The following is a 24825-nucleotide window of genomic DNA, read 5'->3' as shown; positions in this document are numbered from 1 at the left end:
CATAGGCTGAAGCTGCTGCTTTGGTATTAACTGACTGACAATGTATCCTGGGATGTGGCAGTGGTCACATCCATATCGAGGAACCACAGTGTGGCTGTGACCCCTCACTAAAAACAACATTATTTACTCCGGCGTTTGACTGAAATAAAGTCTCTCTCCTGAGTCTGTCTCCCAACATTCGATGCCTCCGCCAGACTGAGTGATGAGAACCTGACAGACGGAATCAATGAGTGGCAATAAAACCGGAGAATGAGCTCCAGCTGTGTAAACCTCTGCTGGCTCACTTGTTGCTGCGCTGCTTTCTCGTGTCTCCACCTGCAGGGCAGCTGCCACGTCCCTCGGCTGATCGAGTGGTGACAAAGTGGGGGCGCGCCAACTCCCGAACCCCCCTCAGCGAAGATGAGCAGCTCAGACCCAGAGCAGCGCTGGCATTGACAGCCACTCGTGTTGTAAAGCTCGCACCAAGTCTTTGTTCAAGATCAAGGCAAAGTTTACTTGTCGCGGCTTCTACGCACCTCCTCTCTCCCTCCCGCCGCGAGGAGGCAAATACTCTGCGGCGCAGCAGCTTCAGTGTCCGGTTACAGCGGCGAGGAGTCACCGGCGAACACGCTCCGCACTGGGAGACAACCAGCGCGGTCTCTCAGACTCAGGACTCTCTGTGATCGTTACCTCGGACAGGGAGGGTATTTCGCCGCAGCTGGTTCAATATTTCGGTCCATTCTTGACCGGGACGAGACGCAGCGCTTCAGATTGAACTAGATGACCAGAAGCTTGGAGCCTCGTTCGGTAAGACCGCGATCTAGTTTGTGAATATTTCAACTGTTTTTATTCCTCCGTTTCTGGTGGAATCTTATTTGTTCCGTTTAAATGACACGCAGAGTTGTGATGGAAGTTTCGCTCTGTTTTCTTTGCGGCGTGCGGTCGCATGGTGGTGCTGCAAGAAAGCCGTCTCCAAAGTGGCTCTGATGCAAATGTGTTGTGGCCAATATTCTCCTGCCTGCCATTATTAATAGCCCGCGACTGTAGTATCGGGCGTACGGTGAGATAATACTGGCAATGCCTGGCGTTTTTTCCAATTAAAAAAAAGGTAAATATCACTGCGCTGGACCCGCAAATGTCAGCGCCTTGGCACACTTCATTGTTCTTCAGTTAAGTGCGCAAAGATTCTGTCTACCTTCCCATAACATTGTCGCTGCACAATTCTGTGTGGTAGTAAAGGAAAATTATATATATATATATATATATATATATATATATATATATATATATATATATATATATATATATATATATATATATATATATAAATTTGGCACTGAGGCTCAGTCATGGACAGAGGATTTGGCTAGAAATAAGGATTGAGGTTTAATCACAACGTGACCCGACGTTGGTTTTCTTCTTGACCATGTGCCTAGAAAGTACCGAGATGGACATACCGATGTGATTGTTCAGTACGTTCTGGTTCAATAACTGCATGAGAGAAGCTGTTCATTTCATTTGTGACTGGCTACAGGACCTACAAATCAATATTGGTCTTCAGTTCTGTCGGCGCTTTTTAGTCAACATTATGAAATCGATATTCATAAGTGAGACTGCGGGTCAAGTTCCTGGAGAGTGTGGATGATTTTGGTCTTCAGATCCGTGGCTTAAACCCTAAATAGATCATGGGTTTAAAAATCTATTTGGCTTCAGGTTGAAAAGTCAATTGAGAATTTTAATTCTCTTCTAGCTTTTACATTAACAGGTGATGTGTTTGGATTGGATGGGAAACAGTAGCCAAACTGTGACAAGAAAAAGCAACAGATAAACTCTTTCCGAGGAGATGAGTACTTTCATGGACACCGACCGCACATCCTGGCGCCAAGCGTGTGATGAGCGTGATTGATGTTTGCTCTGCATTAGAAATTTGTCCATGCAGACATGCAACAAATGCTGCAATTAGTCCCAAGTCAGGAAAAATGACCCTCTGCAAGGCATTGTGGTTGCTATGGCTACAGATGGAATGGCACGTCTTTTGTTATGCACCATTGTGAGGCGGGATCCCTCTGGTGAACTCCTGGTGGAAGGGAAAGTGAGAAGCATTATCATGCACGTGTAAGCTTCATGACCGTTGCCCTCTGGCCTCTCCAGGATCTTTGTGTTGTTTGTTCGTCTCAGGCACTGTCGGACCGTTTATTCTCGTAGAAACAGCAGCGCAGAGGTTTGGGCTTTATTGAGTGGTGAAGCTGTAAAAGTCAACGATTCATTCCAACTCAAAGGAATCCAACTGGTGAGGTGGTTTGTGGTCCCGTCCTGCTGTGGTCAGCCCCTCGGACTATTTTTACATCACATCCACTTGACTATTATCTTGTCACTCTCCTGCTTGCCCAAACTCTGTTGTGTCGCAGCAGTTTAGAACAGACACGGGGATCTTAATTCAAGATGGGAGGGGGGGCTCAGACAGATAATAAGGTCACCCATCTTTTTGTCATTGTCCGTTTGGATTTACAAACATTCTAAGATTAGATGTCCTAAAACACATTATGTAATGCTTACTTTATTGTGTCTATTGTGAGGCAAATATGCTGTCTACGTCTATCCATCGTCATTTAATGAAAATATTAGCCGATTTACTAGCAATTTCACTGTGGTGTAGGGGTCAGATCACGTCTCTGACAAACCCAAGGTTGCAAGTTTGCCTCCAATCTTAGTCATGTGATTTTAATGCATTTTACTCTGAGCTAAATGGTAGTCTGAAGCAAATACCAATGACATTCACAGCGCTTCTTAACAACCCAGCAATGTATTAGACGATTAATCTGTTTTCTCATAATAAAACAGATTAATACTATGGCTGAAGGGTATTGCACAAATACCATGCAGGGTTACCGCCATGCCAATTCTCACATGATGAAACGTATTCAAATGCATTGCAAACATATCAATTGTTGGCACATAATGCATCACGAAGGTGGACATGAACATGACGGATTTTGGCATGTTTTTCTCAGAGAAATCTCTAAAGGAACAGCATAATGACTGAAGTCCAGTGCTCGCGGAACTCAAGTCGTGCATTCCATATGAAGAGATGGACTGCGTGAGGACGGCTGCTGACTGAAAAGTAGTCCACTTCTCATGATTTACAACAAGCGTTTTTATTGTCACCAACTCAGTTAATGTCAAATCCCCTCCCCCAATGTGTCTCTATCGCATCATGATTGGCTGCATTCTGTGTTTTATTTTTTTGTTCGTTTGCTTTTTTTTTTCCAGGTCGGAAAATGGTTCTCAGATGAACTCGACTAAATTCCCCGTCAGTCACAAATATTGAACTTTGGGCCTAGTTTATGAGAGAGTAGCTTATTTTTAGAGAGTTGAAAGAAGTACAATATACAAATTGTAACTACTGCTACTTCTAAAAATAATAATAAGTAATTCACAACACAAAGAGCCAGATTAAAGAAGACCCATCTGGTCAGACATATTCATAGTTAAGTGCTCCAAGTGTATCATCAATCAAGCTTGAAGTGTTGACTAAGGAATATGGCGGTGTAGATGTGATCAAATCTGTTTAGCAGTTCCTGTCAGAATCCAAAAATAACCCTATCCAAACCAATTCTTTTACTTGATGCTGGGGGAGAGGTGTGATAATGTCACACCACACATCGCAGAAAGTGTCATGCCAGGTGTAGAGGATAATTTGAAGGCGCAGTTGAGACATGAATCACAAGCTTCATTGTGTCTGTCTGGTTAGCTTGTTTCTCAGACGGACGTGTGTGGTTGGAATCCAACCTTCAGCACAGTAGTCGAGGGAATTAGCGACACTCCGCCAGCCTTCTCTTGCCAGCTGTGCTGCTACCGGTTTAGCTGTCTGTCTTCGCTGTGACATCAAACTTCCCCCAAACAGCAAAGACGTCTGTCTTTCACCCAAGACAATCTATTTGGGTCACGATTAAATAATCCTCAGAGCTGCTTTTTCCCTGGGATCAAGTCAAGGGGATGTCAGGAAGGTTAAGCCAAGATTCAGAAAAACTGTGACAACAGGAAGAGGGATTATTGTAAATGTATTTAAGTTCCTGCCTCGCGATTGTGCCCGTGGCTGGAGAGCATTGACTGAGAAGAGGTGAGGTGTGGTGTCGAAATGAGAGATCGTAGTTAAGACTGGTAGAAGGATCCTATTTGGTTTGCTGACTGATCGAGTGCCACATGGCTAGTTAAAGAGCGAAATGAGTCATCGGCTAACTCCCAGTCACACGCGCTGAGGTTTTCCTCTTAGAGCGCTCTGGCTGTCGTATTTCTCCGAAAATGAATGACTCTCGAGCATGATTGAGGGGATCATTTGATAGTCGTTCCCCACTCGTATATTTCTCATTTCAAGAAGCATCTCATTTCATGCTGCAGTTGCTGCCAAAAAGTAAAACTGGGCCGCCCGCGTAAGAGGTTCACCCTCGCCGGCATAACAACTTGTCAGAATTAGCAGCCTGTGCCCCACATTTAACGCTTTGAAACATCTTAAATGTACAATAACAACTGGTCTGACTCGTCTGACATGCACTGACATGCACATGCAGAAAGAGATCCAAACCTTTGGTGAGGGCTCATTCGATTTTGGGCGCACGCTCCACTGAAATGACAATGAATCATTTGCCATGCTCAAATACTCAAAATAAATACTATACCTGGATTTGGACAGTCAGAGAGAGGAAATCAGAGTGCAGGGAGAACATACATACTTCATACCAAAAGGACCCTCCAACCCGTGAGTTCCCTCAAGCTGGAGTCAAACCTAGCTTCTTGCTGTGAGGTTGTTGTGGCACCCAACGTTGCTGTGCTACATTTAAGCTTTTGCTCTACATTTAAGCTTAACTTAAGTTCTGCTGAATTATTGGTTTAAAAAACATGTATTTTAAAGTACTTAGAAAAAGTAAGTTTAAGGGAAGGGTTTGTGGTGTTTTAGATGCCACAAATCTGCGGCAAACAGCATTCTGGGGTTTCCCGCAGAAAAATCATTTATTCAAGGTGGATAGATATTTATGAGGGTTGTTTGTCAATGGGGAGGCGGTGTTGTAGGAGTGTGACGACGGAAGGGGGTGGGGAGCGTAGAACCTTGTCGTGTTGTCGCTGACTGTCAGTTTTCATTTGGAGTTAATTTTTGCACCTGATAGACGTGAATGACCACCAGAGGAGTGTGCCTGAGTGCTCTGACATATTTGTAGCTTCGTGTCCGCTAACAAAAGACGTACTGAGATTTAGTGTTGTTGACATCAACATCTGATGCTGAAGTTACATTCCTTTATTTTTGCTTTTCTGGGAGAACAAAGTCAAGGTGAGGAGCAGTTCTTGTCAAGGATAGCAGCTTTGACTATAAATCCTGCATCCAAATCAAACCTCTTCTTCTTTTTCTTTCGGCTTCTCCCTTCAGGGGTGGCCACAGCGGATCATCTTCCTCCATCTCACCCTGTCCTCTGCTTCCTCTTCTCACTAACCTACAAACCTCATGTCCTCCTTCACCACACCCATAAACTCCTCGACTGTGGCAGTTCCAACCTCAACATCTTCCTACCAATGTACTGGCTATCTCTCCTCTGTACATGTCCAAACCATCTCCATCTAGCCTCTCTGACTTTGTCTCCTAAACACCTGACCACATGTGCTGTCCCTCTGATCTACTGCTTCCTGATCCTATCCATCCTGCTCACCACAGAGAGAACCTCAGCATCTTCATCTCTGCTACCTCCAGCTCTGCCTCCTGTGTTTGCCTCAGTGCAAAAGTTTATGACGATGACAAACTCCAAAACAAAATTGGCGACTCTGGAAGAAGTCTCGCCCAAAAGACGAACCAGAGGCTGCATTGTAGTAGGAGGTGATCGGTTAGGTTTTCTTCGTGTCTATTAGTAACAACACCACACTGAAAGTGAAGCTGAACAGGTAATTTTTGGCAGTGTAGTCATCATTTACAACAATATTCTTTAGAAATGGAACAGATAATGAGGGGAGTCGCTGCTGTGTTTACCTCAAAACAAGACAAGGCAAAGCAGAAGAGCTTCCCCTAAGACACTCAACCTCCACATCACATTGATGAAAGTACATCTCAGAGCTTCAGGATTTGCAAACCAAACATTATGTTTGACCTCATATAAAAGTAGGCGTATGCACCTCCGAGCTACTGCTGCTTGTACCAAAGCTTTGCAGGAGGAAAAGTGGGAAGAGAAGGGTGATAGAGAGAGATCAGCAGAAAGATATGGAGAAATATTTGCAGACAAAGAGAAGCGCCGCTCGCTTTTGAATGGGAAGTTAGCGGCTTATGGACAGAAAGAAAGGAAGAGGGATTATATCGAATTTGAGGGGGTGATGTGATGGCTTGACAAGCAGCCGCAGCAGCTTTGAGGGAGATGGATAAATATACAGGAGGAGTCTTAGCAGCAGCTGCCATTTACTTGTACGTATAGTGACCATCGAGTTTAAATGGCTTTCATGTAATCTTGTCAAAAGCTGTCGCTCAATGCATGTACACGGGTTCGTCTTCGTCCTGTGTCCATTTCAGAGGCGTCCTCAGAGACACGGGATGGAGATGATGCAGAGAAAGAAGGGGATAAAGAGAACATAGCGTTTCACGCAGTTTGAAAGTTGGTATTCTCACTGTGTGAATAACAAGGTGGAAAATTGTAACACTGATGTGTAACCTGCAGACAACATTCCCTGCAAACTAGTTTAAAGATACTGCAAGTTGTCAATAGTTCTATGTTAATATGACAGTGCAAATTTCAAAACGCAGCCCAGTCTTTTGCCCTGATAGTGAATGCAGAATTTTCTAAAGCCAAAGTGTTTTATATTAGAAAAGAAAGAAGAGATTTACTCTTAAAGATTTACTCCTCCTGGCTTTGACAGGAGACGGCAGAATATTGCTGAGACTTTGGATCAGTAAGCAGAACAAACAATTATCGGCAAAAAGACATGATGTCAGCTTTTTTTTTTTTTTGGCACTATGTTGTTTTAATCATCTTAATGAAGTGCGCCTGATAATCCTTGCTGAAATGAGTTTGAGATCCTGCGTGAAAAGATTCATCATTTAGATTAAAAGTTAGTAGTGCCATTTACTTTTAACAGAAGACATACGTGGGACTTCAGTTCTTAGTTAGTTCTGAAGGTGACACTTGCACATGTGGTCGCACTGATACACCGGTGACTCATAGTTCTGCCCCCTAACCACATTTTCAATCCCACTTAAAATAAACCTTTTGCGACGCCGAACTATACAGTTCAAACCTGACTGCGCACGTATGCAGGTTTCAGTGACTCCAAGCTGAATTCATTTTCAAGCCTTTGGACTAGAAAGAAACATCACTGCACATGACTTTGGTCATATTGCGTCTGCTGCAGCTTATTAAAAGTCACTCTGTCACTAAGCCGCGGTGACAGTGCTGCTGAAGAAAATAAAGAACCTCTCGAGGTATAACCAGCCCCGTCCTTGTTTCACACGCACTGGTGGTGAGCGTCCCTGATTGTGCTGTTTGGGACCCAAGCAAATGTTTTTTATTATGCTCCTCGGTCTCCACTGTGTTCCCAGGTTCCCCAGAGAGGTGAGTTCACTTCACTACTCATGTTGATTCTCCTCCACTGCACTGTTGGGACTGATTGTTTAAAGCTTCTCCGGAATGGAATGTGTTTTCAGCTCTGCTCTCTTGAATTAGATGTTGTTTTGCTCTGAAGGAAGGAGGCGGCAAGCGTCCTATCTCAAATGGAAGATATTATCACAGGTGCAAATGCTGTGCTGCCATGTTTTGAAACCTATGGTGATCAGACACAGATGGCAAGTCAGTGCTGCAAAATAGAAAAGAAAGTCATGCAAAGTTACTTTTCGCTTGACAACGTGCACTGCCTCAGTCATGCTAAGGCAACAATTCCAGAAGTTCCACGAGTTTAACAGTAACAGTTTCATCAGCTGAAATAGTCAGTTCATGACCTTTACAGTGGAGGTCATTGATCAGACTGTTTAGCTAATTTCTTAAAGTTGTACGATCTGCTCTGGGAGCAAAAATCGACCCATAAACTGCTGTAACTTTAGTGCTGCAGTCCCAAATTATGAACAAATTGTGAATATTTTACGACGACTTACAATTCCACCGTCTACAGATGAAGCAATTACATTCTTATATTTTACAAGTAACATGACTTACGACTGGGATTGGTTCCGACCACCCGGTCGTAAGTCACATTTGATTCAAAATAGCCGACGTGAGGGTTATAGGTACTACTGTAGTGGTAGATCACTGTGTGAGAGTGAGATGCTGGGAGACTGTGCTGCCGTAACTGTCGTACGCGATGCCGCGCTGCTACGTGCTGCAGTGCCAGACATTGAATTAAAAAAAATAAGCATCTGCTGGCCGTGGTTGTAAGTATGGGTGGACGTAAGTTGAGCCAGTCGTAAGTCGGATGTTACACGTATTGACTGACACTTTTCACTTTGCCATGAATTTACGCTTATTTCTTTTATTAAGTTTCACCACTTGAGGCTGAAAGTTTGTTGTCAGTTTAGAATTCCTGTAACCCACAACAAACCCCAGACTACTTGCTCTGGTGAAACGTCAGGTAGAAATGCCCCAGGTATCAATTTGAATAGATCAGAAATGTAATAAACGTAATGCATGCATCCCTTGCATATTGCATATATTACTTATACTACATACTACGCAATGTAGTATAAATACTATTGCGTTTGAGTGTCGATATTTTTGACCCTCTTCATTTAGACAGGAGGTTCCATCCACATGCTTGGATTACTATGATTTGATTAAATGTCATGTCAAATAATTTTGGTAAAACTAAGCCAATCAGAATAGTGCTTAACACAGCAGAGGCTTTTACATGAATTATTTTTTGGATTTGTAAGCTTGCATGCTTTCAAAGTTTAGACTCTTGCACAAGTGGATGGTCAACAAGGGAAACCTAGAGTTTCACTTTCTCAGACCATCTATTTGTTGCCCCCTGTCTGGACAAGCACGACCTTTAACCCGAACCCTGACCTACCGCAGCCCTGTCATTCATGCTTTCACATGAACGTGACTCGCTCAGCCATTGTTTACTTCCAGCAGGCGAGAGCTCAGTAGCATCATTATATAGAGAGGATGAAGTGGATTCTGTTTAGGAAGCCTTCACTGTTGTTTCTGGCTTTAAGTATTAGTGCTCTTGAGGCGGTCAGAGTGAAACTCCTACGCAGAGGATACATTTCCTCCGGAGATACCTTTGCAAAACATTTTCTTGCATTAGTTTTGTTGTCATTAAAAATAGACCTGTGGCCTCCTGAAGAAAACCCTCTTGATCTATCCTCTGCTTCATGCTGTTCCCCAGAGGCCTCGCCGTGGAAACCTCTTTACTTCTTTCCAACAGCTGATGGGGAAATAGGATTCTTCCGACTAAGCTAGTGCAAGTCTTTTATTGACTTCAGGCACTGAAGTACTTGCTTTTGTTTGAAGTGCCAGAAACCACCCCACAGATGATGTTCAGGAGTTAGTCACATGCTAAGAGTTTTTAAATTTCATATTGTATTCTCAGGTTCTGCTCCAGAATATTCCAATTCAAGGGCGGAGCAGAGACGTGCGGCCAGAATAGAGAGTTTCATTCTTCCCCCGAGGCGGATAATATTTTTGCTTGCCCTCCCTCTGACTTGTGAAGGTCAGAGTGCACTGTGCGCTGGGGAAGCAGCAACTTACTGGAAGACATTCAATGGCTATTGTATTCACTTTTTTATGAGCTTGTTGCGTGTTCAGTGGGTTTGAAGCAACAGCAATCTGTATTTTCTTTAAATGTCTTTTTTTATGTTATAATCTGACTTGTCATAACCTTGTACGGCTGCAACTAATGACCATTTTGATGGTCGACTACTCACCAGCTGTCTAAGCCAATAAATAGTATTGTTAAATAGTGTTGTAAATAGTAGTTAAAAATAAAGAAATAATTGTAGACACTTGACACTTGTATTAAATCTTGCAAATTGTGGTTTAAAAAGCGTTTACAGCAAATCTTGCATCTCGCTATTTTGCCCAAACCTTTGCTATTTTGGGCCACAATGGTCCAGCATGCGTCAGCCGTTTCTCCTCTTGTTACGGATCGTGCTAACTCACGCATGCATGGAGTATGAAGTGATGACATCACAGCTAATTTTTGTAGTCAATTTTATTTAGCTTGTCACAAAGCTGTCTGCTGCTATGCACTCGAATAAATGCAGTAATAAAGTGTCATTAGTCCTTGTCATAATGAAACTTTTCCCTGTTTTGAAAATCAAATGAGGGGCTTAAAAAATTCAAAGTTAAAAATTCCAAGGCCTGTTTTCTATTACGGTTGGAAGTTTCAGAAATAATCTACCGAAGGAGCCCAAACAGTGGAATAACCGGAGACAGACCATGGAATCTGCTGGGAACACCTGCGAGCCACATGTGGGCGTCCGTCTACAGCCAGTGTCCCTTGTTCGAAAATGCCAGCGTCATCATGGCGTTGTTCATTAAGTCAATATTTATGTGCTTTCTGGGGTTTTATCACCTGCTGGCCCAGTCTCGCCTCGCACACACCCACATCCCCCAATGAATAAAATAATTGAGTGAGCCAGTCAGGGGGTCCAGCCTCATGCAGAAGAACAGCTGGAAAAATGACTTATGCTATTGTACCTCTCCTCGCGTTGTGTATTTTATACTGCTTAATTTACATCTTGTTCCTGAGAGGGACTTCCTTCCTCTTCTGGAGTAAACGGCGCAACAGAAGTATGCTTTCTTAAGAGAGTTTCCTCCCCACATCTGCTGCCGTTCACTTGATATGCAGGGATATTAAACACATGCCAGCAAAAGCAGTGTTCACCTCGCTCTCACCCTGTTATGACTTGTTCCATCAAAAAAATAAATAAAAAAATTCGATCCACACAGGGTTGCTAAAATGATTGTGACGCCAAAGTTGGAATTGAAAATGAATTCACACCTTTGTTTCACCTTGTTTTGTCCAATTCAAGAGGAAGTTGAGACGGATTTTCATTGGGGCAGCACCGATTTATTGGCCGGCCCATTTATCGGCACCGATATGGGCAAATATGACATTGTTTTGATCGGCCGATCAAATACAAATATACGCAGATTTTTTTTCTTCTTTTTATTCATTTATTTTATTAAGAAATGTTATTACTCTTTACAATTTTACATCTCAATGTTAAAATGAAAAGACAAAGTAGGTAGGTTGTTGTGAAGCTGCAGAGTAGACCTGCAGCAGTAAACAATTGTTTGGCAACAATTCTAAGTCCAGGAAAATGACTACCAAATTGCAATTCAGAATGTGTGCACCCACGGACTCAGGTGCAGCATTAAAGACGGTGTTAAATCGGTGTTGGAGCCACAATCGTAATTTTGTTATACAGCATCTTTTATTGTGTTGAGTGTAGTTTCTTGGTTTGCTCTGGGTGGCGCTCTTAGCAGCCGGGCTATTTTGAAAGGGGATGAGCTTTGAGACGCGTACAAGTGAGTTTGCCGCATTCATTAAGGACACCACACTTAGCCTCAAGTACCCGCGCCGAATTCCAGCAGTACCAAGAGGCGAATGAACGGATGCTAACATGAGCTAACCACAGTGCTAACGGACTTGATTGAAGATTTTTTTACTGAAGACCTCATTACAAGGACATAGTCAATGAAGAGCAGTCTGTCTGGTTATAATTCAACATTCCACTATTTAACAAATGAAGTTTACAATGTGGTTTTCATCCGTTCATGTTGCTATGTTTTCGAGACAGTATTGTTCAGTGATATTGTTATTGAGTAGGTTTGTGTAATCTAAAAAAAGTGACCAGTGTGTGACTTAAAAATTGGTATTGGCCTGTCAGGATGGTTTTCTGCAGTTTTTGGAAATGTCCCAGTAGAAACCTCCTAAAGTCAGTTACTTGTGGAACTCAAGTAAGCTCTTCCGGCCGGACATATGAAGAGACGGACTGCGTGAGGACGGGTGCAGACCAGAGAGAAGTCTATGTCTCATCATAGAAAACTAGCGTTTTTACTGTCACCAATTCAGTAAATGTTGAAACCTTCCACTCTGCTTCACTGTCTTTTTGTTTGTGTTACGACAACTTGCAGATGCGAGTAATTAATAATACTATAACAACCAATTAAATTTTAACTTTATCACGTTCCCTGACCAAACTTGACTCCACTACCTCAGATTTCACTCATTTCAAGTTTAGCCTGGGTAACCTATTTATATGCCAATATATAAAATATAAGACCCTGCTACTTCCTACTGGTTTACATATATAGTGTTCTCTCATTTATTGCTGGGGTTGCGTCGTGTCAGTATGTGTTTCACAGCTCATACATTTTTAAACACATTTTTTATTGATGCATGGAAGGAAATTCAGCAAGTTGAAACAACAAAGATGGAAAACAATGACATGATCAGGGTCAAAATTGTAGCAATAGCGGCACCCTACTGGGCGCAGATCGTCAAATAAAATCAGAAACTGTCGAACTATATAACTCTATAACTACTCATGTTATTATTATTTTCTTTAGTTGAACACATTTAAAAGTACGAAGTAAAATGTATGTATTTATCGATTTCTAAACTGTGAGTCACGTGACATTTGATTTTCGTATTCCCGACTCCGCCAAGCAATTCTGTTTCACAATCTTCTGTCGGTTCAGAGACAGAGGAGCAATTCCAGACATATGGTCATGTTCATATGAAAGGCAGCAAAACACCTGGTGTGTTCCTGAAAACAGTCTAATTTGGGGATGAAAAAGTAATGAGGGGGTATTTGGATCTGAAACAGAAGTGTGCTGCGTTGCACCTGGAGCCACAGTGCTCATGAACAGTCCTGCAGTGTGAACTCCATCAGTCCACCAGTCGGAACACCTCCGTTACCCCCGGTGTTTCCTCTCCCTCTGTCCCTCTCTCTCTCTCTCTCTTGCTTTAAAGGGGATCTGTTGCTTATCCAGCTGGGCCTGACCACCTCTCGCTCGCCCGTGTTTTCATGTCTGGAGTCAATTACCTTGCTGGGACTTTGCTTGTGACAGAAGACATGCTCTCACTGGACACAGGAGTTGTGAGGAATTGCAGTTTTCTGGCATGTGGTGCATGTTATTTATGCTAATCCCAGCCGTCCGCAGCAAAACCTCACTTCTCCAACCTTTTTTTCCCCCATTTTATCTCTGTTTTCTTTCACTCAATGTCACCATCTGTGCCACCCACATGCCTTTATCTCTGCCTTCTCACTGTGTTACTCCTATTGAACTCAAGTGACCCTCGACAGCTTTGTTGCCTCTGAATATTCATATCCTTTACAGCAGGTCAGGAAGGCTATTGGGGACCACATTGACCTAAATAATTCCTGGTATAGCATCCAACAAAGTCCTTCAGGTTTCACGCAGAATGTGTTGAGTCTTCAGGGGAAAGGATGAGAGCAGTTCCACTCAAAGTCCTGATAGAAAAGTTAATGATAGAAAAAGCAATTACATTTTAAGATCCTTTACATGGGGACATGTTCTCAGAGGACTTGCCCTCTCTCTTTCTCACTGGTGTTTGATTTCCGCTTCTAAATGAAAAGCAGAGAAAAACAGATTTCATTGAGGAGTGAGCTGCATGGTTTGCCCAAAACACTGAGTCAGCCTGGACGCTTTTGTGAAAAAGATGGTGGTTGGTCTCACCAGCTCTGCCTCAGTTTTTGGAATTCTTTGTTCTCATTCAGGAGGCTGACACAGAAATGATTTTAGAAAATGGGATTTTAGAAAACAGAATTACAGCCAAACACAGTCAGCGGAGAAAACAAAATTATTGAAAAATGATTGCTTTAGTCAAACTGCGTTAGTGGTCGAAAAAAAAAGCAATTTCTCACAGTCGAACTAATCATTTTTGTACCTCTTGCTATACCTGCATGAACCTAACAGCAGCTGTGCAAGGAACTCAAAAAGCAAAAGGAATTAATAGAGCGACAAATGCTTATTCAGCACGACGGGAATAACACATGCAGACAAACCTGAAATTTGGAAAACACTGGATGTTCGTTTTTTCATCTGAGTTCATCTGAGTCTTGCAAAATTTTCCTCTACTGTCCGTGGGTTACTTCTTCACGGGATGTCAATTTAGTTTTGGCGCCACCTACTGCAGTGGAGGTTACTGACTACTGCAGCAATAATAGGCGTCGGGCTGAAAGGCTTAAGTTGTTGTCCATCTATTTTGTGCATGTGAACGTGGTCACTCAGCTGTGATGATGAAGAATAGACCTGGGCTTTGAGACACACTTCAATTCGCATGTCCGTTGAATCCTTCTTTGGTCAGGGATGCAGGAATGACGCACCCGAAAGATAAAACATTCTTATTATTATTACTAGTAGTAGTAGTAGTATCAGAAGTAGTGGATTTTCTGTAAAATCAGGAGGGCCATGACCAAGACATCCATGTACGCAGGCTTTTAGCGAGGAGAGCTACGGTCGAGAATCGGGCGTCCATTTTTTTCATGCTTTGCAGACGCCCAGACGCCCTCCTAGCTAAAAGCCTGCATGTATGTCATGTTATCATCATGGATCCAAACATGGACGTTCATCAAATCACTGTCATGTTTAAGTAAAACCAAGTCAGTTGGACAATATTGATCATTTGGCATCAAAAGAGTCCATTCATTTATGACCACAGTTACTCCTGGTTGAATTGACTGCATCTAAAAACCAGAGTTCGAGGACATTTCTTTCTCCAATTGCTGTACATTGATTCACATGAAGGTGGAATGGATTTCCACAGTGTCAGTGGTCTGTTACTCAGATGATACTTGACTCCAATGAAGGTCTGCGACTTGAAGAAAAGGCAGGTGTATGGTCGAGCACACATCTTGTGGAGTGAATAGAGCGTGAGCGACAGGATCTGGTGAGCAAGTGTTTGCTCCCTCTCCGGGGAGCCGAGGTGCTTGGCAGGTCGATGGGTTGTCGGCGGGCAGTCAAACAGAGCGCATGATAGGAGATGGTGAAAAAGCCAACCAGGTTTGATCATTTCATTACAGTGATGCCATCTATTTCAACATTGTCGTAGCTTCTAGAGAAGTCATTGTTTATTCGTTGTTGAGCATTTTTACTGCACTCAGTTGAAAACATTTCTCGAGTTGGGCAGGGAAGCACACAGATCCTATCGTGGTGCTTCATGCTTTACTGAGATTCAAAAAGCATTTACTGCATTTCGACTACACGGAAGTCAAAAAGTCACTCAACGCAATTTGAAGTGTAGTATAAAGTCCAGTCTGGGTTAGCAACCATGCAGCTTTCTTTCAATGTGGCGTTTGTGTTCTGTTCTTGCTTCTAGTGGTTTCCTCTAGCCACTCTGATTTCCTCCTGGAGTCCAAAAACAGACAGAGGTTGAGCGGAGACTTGATTATCCAGAGACGGATGATCCCTTAAAACACAAAACTAAAATGGAGAGCAACATTTTTATTATCAACTCTAGATTCCGGTTTAATTTTAAATGTGGCAACGATGAGTGAAGGTTGTGTTGTATTGTAGATGTATTCCAGACAGATAATAGTGGCTCAAACTGAGACCACATGAATGGCCACTTTGTGCGGCCAGTGCAACAGAATCTGACTCTCACACTCGGAAGTGTGCCAGACAAATCTGCAACAAAGAAGCATCTGAGTCGTAATGGATACATGTAGGTCAGGTAGACAGCCGCACACATGACACTCACATGTTTATGGCTTATTCCGAAACCACACGCAAAGCACAAGAAACACATGGTCCATTCAGAACATCTGTTTCTGGTCCCTCAGGGACTCCAGAGCTGCTGGGACAACAAGAGGGAAAACTTTCTGCTCACCGCTCACAGGACCCTGCAGGGGGACTCCATCAGTGGGGAGCATTAACCAGGACAACATGTAGTTATCATAATGAATAGAAATGAGTCTTTAAAAATAATTCCTTCAAAATTTGGGTCGCGTTTGTGTTTTGCATGAATATGCATTGTGGAAGAGCAAAGCAAAACCTTACATCTTTAAACTGAATTATTATATCAGAGCCAACCTGAAAGATCTCTGGCTTTGATCTCCTCATCAAAGGCCCACTGAAAACACTTGCAAAGAGCAGCATTTTACGGGCGACCGGAAAGATTTCTCTGCTGAATTTGAGGACGATTACAGCTGAATTGAAAATCCTCTAGCTGCACAATGAAAAGCGATTATACTTCATTCTGAATACAGGCGATAAGTTGTTCAAAAGCCTACATGGTCAAGGATAAATAATTCATTTCCGAACCCTCGCAGTGACAACATTGTGCATTTGACAATTCATTTTTGGTCACGCTGTGTAAGTTATAATCTGCTTGACATATTAATTGTTTCCCCTGGTAACTACTATACCAGTCCACCTTTAGGGTTTGTGTGATTGAAAATGTATTGTTTCTTATGTTCTTGTGTCGTTTCATTAGTGCAGGAGCTGCCATGCCATCAGAAAAAATGATATGATATGGGACATGACGCTTTTTTGTGTGTTATTCATGGAAAAGTCCTGAAAGAAACATCATAAAGACTGAAGTCCATTGCTCGTGGAACTAAAGCCGCACCTTCTGGACGGACTTGTAAAAGAACGGACAGCGTCAGGACACCTTCAATGGGAGATTATTAAAATGATGATTGAATGCTAGCGTTTTTACTGTCACCGTTTCAGTAAATCACAAAACGTTCCCCTCTGTTTCTCTGCTTGCTGTCCTGTTCCATTCCGTTCTCTTTTTTGTTTGTTTGTTTTTTTGCACAGGAGGGGTAAGGGGGCAGTGAGCACCCCATCACTCTTTAAAATGATCCTTCTAAAAACCCTGCAGTGTAATGTTTATGTGATTTATTATATTGTATGCTTTCAAAGGCACATTTTAGGATGGTTTGGAAGATTGACTTTTGCAGTGGCAATGATACATTTTAGTTGAGTCAGTGAGAGTGAAGAGTAACACTTTCTATTTACACTGTTAATGGAGCCTCAGTTTTGTGTCAACAGAGTTACTTGACTTAGAAGGCAGGTTGCCATTGACCAAAAAACTCAGGACAACAAATGTATTCATGATTTATTCTTAGATAAGTGGAAGTATTCCACCCAGACAGGAAACCGATTGAAGGTGTGGCTTTTTACGCAATTTATCATGAGATAAATTGCCATTTTCCAACTCCAAGAAAGTTTGATTTTGGCTTGCATTTTAATGACTCTTTCTTTTTGTAGTATTAAGAAGTATTTTAATATAGATTTTTTTTCCTTAAGTATAGAAAACATTCCCATAACTCTTCTCTCCTTTTTCTTTTTGTCTGCCTTTTTATCACATTGCACAGTCCAACATCACATACAGGTTTGACTCCAGCTTGAGTCCCAGAGGTTTAACTCACAAACATAACAGTTGAATCTGAATATGACATCACATTTGCTGTTGCCTCATGAACAAGTCTAATAACGAAGTAAAACAGAAGAGTTGATCTAAATCTCAGTCAAGTTTAAGTGAAAATTTTCCTCTCAATGTTGCTTTGAATCTTGTGTTTCAGAATTTGTATTTTACTCATCCGACCTGAGCAAGATGTGCTGGTTTACTTGCCACGAGCCAATAGTCAATAACAGCCGAAACCTTTGAGTCTGAAAAGTCTCAGAGGACAAAGGTGATCAACGGAACACCAGCAGCCTACAGAGATGCTGTTGTTTTTCTAGGTTATAAGAGATAAAATAAATCCTGCCAGGGTTCAAAATGTAAAACACAGTGTAAGTCAAGGGTCAAAGAATTGTTCTGACCCTCAGTTCTGAACTGCCAATGTTCTACACCGAATCCAACTTGAGATTCATTCTTGAGTGATTTGTTGTTTTTCTTGGAGGCTATTTCAATTTTAGTCATGTTTGGGGTCAGAAATAAAATGATAATCTTTCACCTCCATGACTTCTTCGCAACACCAAACAGTTTTTCTTTTCTCCTTGAGGCACAAACACAAATTTTCTTTGCAAACTTTACTGAATTTAATTGGATTCAGTATCCAGAGTACAGATCATCAACTGTATTAGACCAAAGGATTGTGGAACAACAATTTCTTAATGCAGAAGCTGATGCCTCATGTTGCTTGTCCAGCCTCCAAGAGATCGTCACATTTGCTCCATTTTAAATTTGTGACCGATGAACTTTCCCATAGAGATTGTGTTGCTTGTTCCCAACGGAACCAAGAGGATGTGTATGTCCCTTCCTCTTCACAAACAACCGTTTCTCATGGGCTGTGTAAACACAGAGCCGCACATTGATGCAGTTATATAATTATATCAAACCAGAGCAGAAATTAGTCGATGCATTGAAACTCGTCTCCATAGCTTGTAAACAGACTTCTTAGAGCCAATGTTGTAACATGAAAAACGGTCCGCAGGGACGGAGCAATGAAGTTACTTAAAAAAAACATGTTTATTTCTCACGAGGCAACATCTTTAGGGAGCTGAAGGGGGACTTTAAAGTGTGGTACGGTAGCTGGCTTTATTTTTTATCTTCAGGCTTTCAAAAGTTGGTCTAAAAGTACCTCACTCTCTGTAACTGATGTAGTTCATATGAAAACAGTTTCTTCATCAATCATTTCAAAATGCAGGGCCATTAATTGTTTAAAATTGGGAAATAAATTCACGTTCTCATTTCAGAACACTTGCACCAAATATGAGAGACTATGTCTTCTTTTTTTTAATAGTTGCAGACTGACTATCAAGATGGCAACCCAAGGGGAATGTCTTACAAAGCAACAAGAGAGGAGCAAAATTACAAAGTTTAAAAATCACAACTGTCCAAAGTGACGGAGACAAATCTAAAACAAGACACACACTGCTCAGTAACGACACACAAGAAGCAAATAAACAACTGAGGAAGCAAAACAACATATATATTGGAAGTCCATGTGGTGCACCATGCTGGATACTGGAGATTTGAGACTGCTGTGTAGTTGAATGCAGAATCAGCTCCAGTCGTCTACTGTTTCTGTGGGGCCACTCTGAAAACGGTGGAGAAGTGGGTGAAGTGACATGACAAAATAAAACCCGACGTGTCCACTCTGAGACCCAGGTTGAAAAAGATTCCCTTCACTTAAAAGCACTTCCACAACTCATATAACAACTTTCATGATGCAAGTGCAACAGTTGACATTAAGACTTCCAAGACTGATGCTGTGACTTAGATGAACACCGGGTTTGGTTAGTTCCAGCTTTCTTTTTAAGCAGCCGATCTGCACTTTGCAGTTGTCTGTGTGTTGTTTTCCTTTAATTGATCTGTGTTTAGCCTTCTTTTCAAGTCACAGCATCAATCTCCTAGAAAAAAAAGTTTTCCCTATCAATGAAATCCAACAAGAGGAACTTCACCAAGCTAAAAGTTGCCCCTATCTAAAGTATTCATGTGTGATAAAGCGGACTGGAATTCACCAGATCTGAAATGTCTCGCAGCCAAAAGCGATTTGTTGATGTATTTCTCGAGACTGAATCGCTCAGGCTTCTCAGTGGCTCAGAGAGAGGTGAGACTTGGGGGGGATAGTACCACATCTGTTTGCTTCGGTCTGGCAGAGACAAAATCGCATCGGATGCCTGCAGGCTGTGTCTCAGACTCTGTGCTTCTGTTGTTCCACTTCACCCTGGGGAAACCAATATGGGCCAATGTAGACTTAAACACATACACTTCCTCCTCACACAAATGCCTCTCTGTCTTTTTAGGAGCTGCTTTGTCCTCTTTTCTGTCAATAAAGCTCCAACTTTCGTGATGGCACTTGTCTGTTGTGTTAACTGGGCTGATTGCAAGGTGCAGCGGCCGAACAAACGCACACAGATAAGGACCTTTGTCTCGGATTAATTAGTTCCTTCACAGTCAGAGTCAATTTCCCTCGTGTTCAAGCACACTTTTTTTGACCATATTTCAGAGTCCTCTGTCATTTGTCGTCATTTTCCATGTGGCGTCATGCAGGTCTCCGTTTTTAACTAAAGAGAAGATTGCTCTCCGAAGGCATGTAATTACTTTGCTGGAGCAGCTGTTCACATCGAAGAGATGATGTTCCGATGTGAGGGGATCAGACATGGGCAGTGCAACGCCGTGGGGGCAACGAGAAACATAACAATGCCTTTTTTATTCACCACTCGTTTTTAAAAACTGGAGAAAATTGTTTTTCAATTCTTCATACTTTACAGGAAAAGCTTTTCTAGCCTTCGTAACATTTCCAGTTTGACCTTTGAGAAATGTATTGGCCATAACTGATGCAGATGATCGATGATCTCCTGGTCCAGTATATAAAATATTGTATGAAATGAATTGCATTTACCAAAGAAAATGAATAATAAAAAGCAGGAAAATGCTGACCCTTTTGTGACTTTCCCCCTGATCTTACAGTATTCTCTTGAATAAATAGCTGCTCAAAGAAGAGCATTGCTGGCACTTTCATGTACATTGTGAATCAAAATCTTGCCCTAAAACTCACACTCTCTGCAGCAAAAAAACTCCCATTCATCATTCATGTACTCATAATACTAGCAAACTATGATTGAGTGGTGTATAAGTAAGAGGATGATTTAAAGCTGCAAAGAGAGAGAGAGAAAAAAAAACGTTCCAATCACCGATTTCAACAACCAAGTGAGAAATGGTAATTTATTTTTCATTTAATATCTGGTTAGCTTTAATATATATTTTTGCAAGAGTGCAGATTCAGCGAGCTGAGCCGCCACAGCGGTCTGAATTCATTCATGAAGGTGGCTGGGTGAGCGATGTGGTGCTCAAGTCCCATATGCTTGGCGGATTTCTACGTGTCCCTGCGTGCAACTGCAGACAGGCGGCGTGTTTTGGGGTTTGTTTGTTTCCGTGCTCTCTTGTGAGGCTGTCAAGCATGTAATTAAACTCCAAACTTCACCATCTGCAGGGATAGTAATTGCTGCTTTCTGAGGTGAGTTGGAGTTTCCTGACAGGTCGGCAGAAGTTTAACGTTTGCATTTGTCACGTCCTTGATTTACACTGTCCGTACAGCGGCAACAAGACCAATCCATTGATGTCCTGTAGGTCGTCTCATGAAGTTCTGCTCAGAGTTCGAACATCACATCAGGCAGTTGCCATCCTACTGTATTGAAATAATAATAATAATGATAACAGTAATAATAATAATATTAATAATAATAATGTGTAAATGCAACTGCAAATGTAGAATTAGATGGCACCTTCTAACATGCACAAAACATTTATATTAGCAATGCATAGGGGTGTCGGCTATATCAATATTTAATACATAGAAACTTGGATCTGCTGCTGAAACATTTGTAATGTTTTCTGGAGTTATTTTGTCGATTAACAAGTTATTCCTCTGAGAGAGAAATTTAACTGAAAGTCTAACTGGAGTGAAATCATAACTATGAACCTGTTTTTATGTGCATGATATTGTACTGCAATATCTGATTTTCCCCCTTAAAATGATGGCTCTTACTGCAATATATTGCTGAATTAACAGTATTGCAACGTATTGTATCGCCACTCCTGTATCAGCATCGTATCGCAAGATACCTGCCAATACACAGCCCCAGTCAAGCAGGTTGTTTAACAACATGGTCTGCTCTGACAACGCTTAGTGGTTGGCTGATGTGTCGGCTTTATTATGGGCTACTATTTGCTGTCGCACCAAAATCTGAATCCTTCTTAGTAGACAATTACATCCCACCAAAGATACATTTATTCAATTGCAGCGAAAAATGTGCATCAATGAACAAGCTGTAAATTCATATTCCACAAGCAGAGATGTCATCGCCACCGGCTGGCAAACTTCACCTACAAAACTATGACGGTTTTGTGATGATGGAACATGGAACAGGCAACTAGTGTTGCGAGAGACGCTGCTGTGCGTTCAGGACAATTTGCATGAAACAGAAAACGTAACTTTATAGAAAAAGTCAAATGAATAAAATTACTTATACGTGACAGCGGTGCCCAGGGTTGCTCAACAAGTTTGGGAGACATGCCCAGTCCAGTTTGGATACCATTTGAATGCTGAAATAAATGGTCATATTGCATAGCAATAGTCTGTCGAGATTGAGCCATAAATGGCTTTGCAATCTTTTGCAATAATAATAGTGAAAGCAGAAAACGGGGCCTTAGCGTCATGACATAATCCATTATTACTACAGTCACACATCACGGCCCGATGAATGGGACACCATATATTTGTAAAATGCACATTTTTTTTATTTTGTCATCAGGAAAAATAAGTTCCACTTCCACAGAATTTTGTTTTTTCTGTCAATTATTTAGTGGAAGACTGTTAATGCTTCCATTTATTGTCCCACTAATCATATTGATCTAAATAAATAAAATGCGTTTACTGAAATTCTATCATGTTGTTTGTCTCTGAAACGCAAGAGTCTCATTACAAGTGCAGTTAAATCAGAACAATGAGCAGACAAATACTTGCATGTACAGTGAGCTGAGGGCAACTCAGGGTTTTTCCTTTCTGAAATCTCAGTGACCCTCCAAGCAAAACCCCATTGTTGTGACAGCTTAGTAGCTGTGACATACATGTTAGAGTCCCAGGATTGTAATAGCACTACTGCAAAACTAGTAACTACTACTAAAACAGTGATATTACAATTAATAATTTTTATACTGAGTAGACTATGTGTAGGTTGCCTTGGAAATACAGAGTCTTCACCTCAGTTTCAATGGAAGGTGTCTCTTATTCAGCTGGTTTAAGCAACAAAAGGGTGACAACCTGACACCGGTGAACGTCATTTTCTTGACGCTGAGACGAACGCAGGCTGTGGCCTGAGGGCTGGGCTACGTGCCTGAGCTGCTGTTCTACCTTCAGTTTCTGCCACTGGCTTCTCCAACTTTAATATAACTGCTCGAGAATCATGTATAACGGTGCTGAAGAGACGTCTAGGGTCTTGCCTGCTGTATGACCAATCAGAGATATGAAAACTAAATATAAATATTCTATTCGTGTAAGCAGCAAAAGTCGTGCGAGCTTGTAAAAAATGCTCTCCTTTTCCAAATCTGATGTCACTTTCTCTGCCACATATTACATGTTGGTGAGGCCAAGCATCCGCTGGCATTGTGCACACAAGCAGAGTATAAATAACAGCAGGGTTTAAGGAGCTCCAGAACGTTTTGGGTGGATCTGGGATGAAAATTGCAGGGTTTGGATGAGCAGGACAGCAGCGAGGTTCTTTGTGTGTATATGTGGTGTGCATTTCCGTGGCAGTTCCTGTGTGATGTTTGTCCATCTTGGAGGAAAGTAATGCTTGTGGAGAACACTCAGCAGAGCTGGTCAAAACAAGTATTCCACCGGGCGTTTTTTTTTTTGTTTTTTTTTTGTGATGAGTCCTTTTAATTTTCAGCTACTTCTCTTACTGAAAGGGGAAATCGAAGCCGATCCGGAGTGACTGAAATATTTAGTTGCTCAGATGCACAGCTCTTAATTGGCAGCATAATTGGTGGTAACCGGTTAAAAATGTTCTATAGTATGTGTTGAAGAAATTTAGGACAGCAGTTTCATTATGTAAACCAGAGTATGAGTAGCTTGAAATGTATTGAGACAGATCCAAACAAATGCGCGGCGAGTGTATCCAAGTTGCTTATTTACACCTTTAAAGTAGGGATGCCATAGTTTTTTTCCAAAACAAGTAGTGTACGAGTATTTGCATTGTGTACTCACTGATTCCAATACCAATATAAAGTTGTCTTGAAATGACTTTTTTTAATTTTTCCATATATGTCGTATGTTGTTTGAACAACTTTCCTCAGTGTGTTTTTCCTTGTCCTGTACATGGGTGAGGGTCACAAGTTTCACCGCAGTACAAACCCAAATCTAACTAAATTGTCATAAACTGACATAAAAATAGAGTGTAGAGTGTTATCGGTGGCGAGAGTACCGATTACCGATAAAAGCACTGAAAATATCCTGGTTAGAAAAGAGCTTGCACAACACAGTCTTGTTGCTAACAGACAGACAGTGTGGTGGACATGTCGTAATTTCTCCCGTAAAGACGCTGGCTGTGAAATACAAAGGGTGGTGTAAACTTCGACAGTATGAGTCACGGTGTGATGGACAATGAGAAGAACACTAGCAAAACAGAAAAAGACAAACAGCGGCGTGCACATTTGATTTGTGCTCCAATAGCCGTGCTGGCCACGTCAGATAAGGCTTCAGAATCCATCTGATCCAAAAGTGCTTTTCAATCCGCTCTGAGAGAAACACAAACATTTCTCCTCTTGGAATAAATCTGCCCTCTGTGATGTCGAGGCTGTGGAGCGGAAAGAACCTGCGTGCAGCGATGAGGCTTTGATGGTGATATCACTGGAGCATCGTTCTTGCCGTCATCCTCCGCTGAGCCTCTTTAGACACTGAGGAGATCGAGCTGGACTTCAGGATCCAGATAAAGTATAATAACCAACAATACACCCAGTCGATGTGAAGACATTTATAAAATTAAAAGGGAGACTTGTTTAAGTTCATCACATGGATTCACAAACAAAGCAGTGCTGTGCTGAACAGGATCAAGATTTGCATTGTCTGAAACTGAACGTGTTCATCGAGCTGGAAATAGAAGGGAGGACAATCTTGCATTGGTGCAAGCTACAGTTCCTAGTAAAGTCCTTCCTGCTTTCTTCTGATTCTTCCCTGAAGCCACGTCCCCAAAGCGGCACCATTGATCGGCTAACTTTTTGCCACTTTACTAGGACTGGTACAAATGGCAGTTGAGTTTGATGGACATGTCAACATCATTTTGAACAGGTGCATCAAAATGATAGGACGGTGTTTCACGCTCCACAGGTGACAAAAATGTTTTCTTTGTGTTGGAGTTTGTTGCAGTCAAGGTGTGAGGGGGAATTTAGAAAATGTTG

General features: G+C 41.8%; 1 protein-coding gene across 2 annotated transcripts in view; it reads left to right on the top strand.

Moving 5' to 3' along the window:
• Positions 1-432: 432 nt before the first annotated feature.
• The window catches only part of sema5a (sema domain, seven thrombospondin repeats (type 1 and type 1-like), transmembrane domain (TM) and short cytoplasmic domain, (semaphorin) 5A), a 116498-nt gene continuing 92105 nt past the window's right edge, over positions 433-24825 (top strand). For both annotated transcript variants that reach the window (XR_008414167.1, XM_053859690.1), the window contains exon 1: positions 433-786. The gene's annotated coding sequence lies outside the window, so the exon portion shown is untranslated. The remainder of the gene's footprint in view (positions 787-24825) is intronic.

Source organism: Synchiropus splendidus, chromosome 3, assembly GCF_027744825.2.
Source record: "Synchiropus splendidus isolate RoL2022-P1 chromosome 3, RoL_Sspl_1.0, whole genome shotgun sequence".
In the NCBI taxonomy this organism is placed as follows: domain Eukaryota; kingdom Metazoa; phylum Chordata; class Actinopteri; order Syngnathiformes; family Callionymidae; genus Synchiropus; species Synchiropus splendidus.
Note: the sequence above shows the minus strand (reverse complement) of the source record. Positions and strands in the feature narration are given on the sequence as shown.